General features: G+C 48.3%; 1 long non-coding RNA gene across 1 annotated transcript in view; it reads left to right on the forward strand.

Annotated features, from left to right (window-relative positions):
- The window catches only part of LOC126023912 (uncharacterized), a 27,912-nt gene extending 26,149 nt beyond the window's left edge, over nucleotides 1-1,763 (forward strand). Inside the window, exon 3 of the long non-coding RNA XR_007500861.1 lies at nucleotides 1,727-1,763. This is a non-coding gene — a long non-coding RNA (uncharacterized LOC126023912). The remainder of the gene's footprint in view (nucleotides 1-1,726) is intronic.

Below are 1,763 nucleotides of genomic sequence, written 5' to 3' on the forward strand. Positions count from 1 at the left end.
AGCAAAACATGTGTACTATGGCTCTAATTCAACCAGTTATATCTTTCTACTAGCCTATATTCCTTTTTATTCTAATTTTATTTATTTATTCATTTAGCTGGTTTTTGAGCCACACCCAGCGGCGCTCAGGGGTTACTCCTGGCTCTGTGCTCAGACATCACTCCTAGAATACTTAGGGGATCATATGGGATGCCGGGGATCAAACCCAGATCCTTCTCAGGTTGGCCACGTGCAAGGCAAATGCCCTACTGCTGTGCTTATCGCTCTGGTCCCACAGAAATATTTTTTAAGGCTTTGAGGATAGCTGAGTTTGCACACAATGAGCTTTACCAAAAAATTCTGGAAAGTTCTGATCCCTCACCCAGGATCAAAGCCAGGACGCAATTTGAACTTGTGTTCAGGATTTCCAGCCCTGTGAGGCAGAAATGGACATCACTGTTCCTACTTGCCTCTCCTCGCACTCATGAAATCCAGTCCTGCTGTTAAATGACTCGACTATATTTTCTGTGTTCAAATGATCCGAGTGACCGCTTCTGAGTGCACTTCAAAACATTATGCCTCAGGAGCCAGAGCAATAGCACAGGTGGAAGGGCATTTGCCTTGCACGAGACTAACTTGGGTTTGATCCCCAACATCACATAGGATCCCTTGAGCCTGCCAAGAGCACAGAGCCAGGAGGAACACATGTGCCACTGATGTGGCCAAAAAAACACTAAACTAAACTAAAAAAGTATATCTCAGCTCTCATAATAACACTGAGAGAGAGAGAGAGAGAGAGAGAGAGAGAGAGAGAGAGAGAGAGAGAGAGAGAGAGAGAGAGAAGGCAATCTCTGTGATCATCTCTCTGTTAAAATTGTGCCTTTTGGGGCCGGAGAGATAGCATGGAGATAAGGCGTTTGCTTTGTGAGCAGAAGGATGGTGGTTCGAATCCCGGCATCCCATATGGTCCCCTGAGCCTTCCAGGAGTGATTTCTGAGCGTAGAGCCGGGAGTAACCCCTGGGCGCTGCCAGGCGTGACCCCACCAAAAAAAAGAAAAAATTGTGCCTTTTAGGACTGGAGAGATAGCACATCGGTAAGGTGTTTGCCTTGCATGTGGCCAACCTGGGAAGGACCCGGGTTCTATCCCCAGCATCCCATTTGGTCCCCCAGCCTGCCAGGAGCAATTTCTGAGCTCAGAGCCAGGAGTAACCCCTGAGCACCTCCAGGTCTGATCCAAAATACAAACAAACAAAAAAATGTGCCTTTCCAGTGATCCTCAGAAAAGGTGACTTAATCACTCCATTCAAGCCTAGACCTTTGTCTCTGGGAGAATCATGTGGGTCAGTCCCACAGCCTTGAACTGGGGGCCCCAGATACTTCCTCATGGCTTCTGGATGCCCCCAAGGCTCCAGATCATTGCCCCAGCCTAGTGGGAGAGAGTGTCGCTCATTGGAGGAACATGAGAGAGCTAGGGACACAGTCACCTTGGAAAGGAAGTGACCCAGGAAGGAGACTAGTGGCTTTGAGCCAACATCCCACACTTGCACAGTGACCTGGTCCATGGCCCACCAGTCAAAGGTCAGATGTCAAGGGTCAGAGGTCAATGGTTTATTATTAGAAATGGGCCACCCTGGCATCCCAAGACCACGACAGAACAAAGCCTACTGCAGCAACACAGAGAGAAAATGCTTTGGTGACATCCTGCTGGCTGTGTCCTAACTCTTGCCTTCTCTTCTCTTTGCCTAGTGTTGCTGGTGACTGGAATACATTCGAATAAAGAAAC

The sequence above is a fragment of the Suncus etruscus genome, chromosome 12 (genome assembly GCF_024139225.1).
Source record: "Suncus etruscus isolate mSunEtr1 chromosome 12, mSunEtr1.pri.cur, whole genome shotgun sequence".
NCBI classification, from domain to species: domain Eukaryota; kingdom Metazoa; phylum Chordata; class Mammalia; order Eulipotyphla; family Soricidae; genus Suncus; species Suncus etruscus.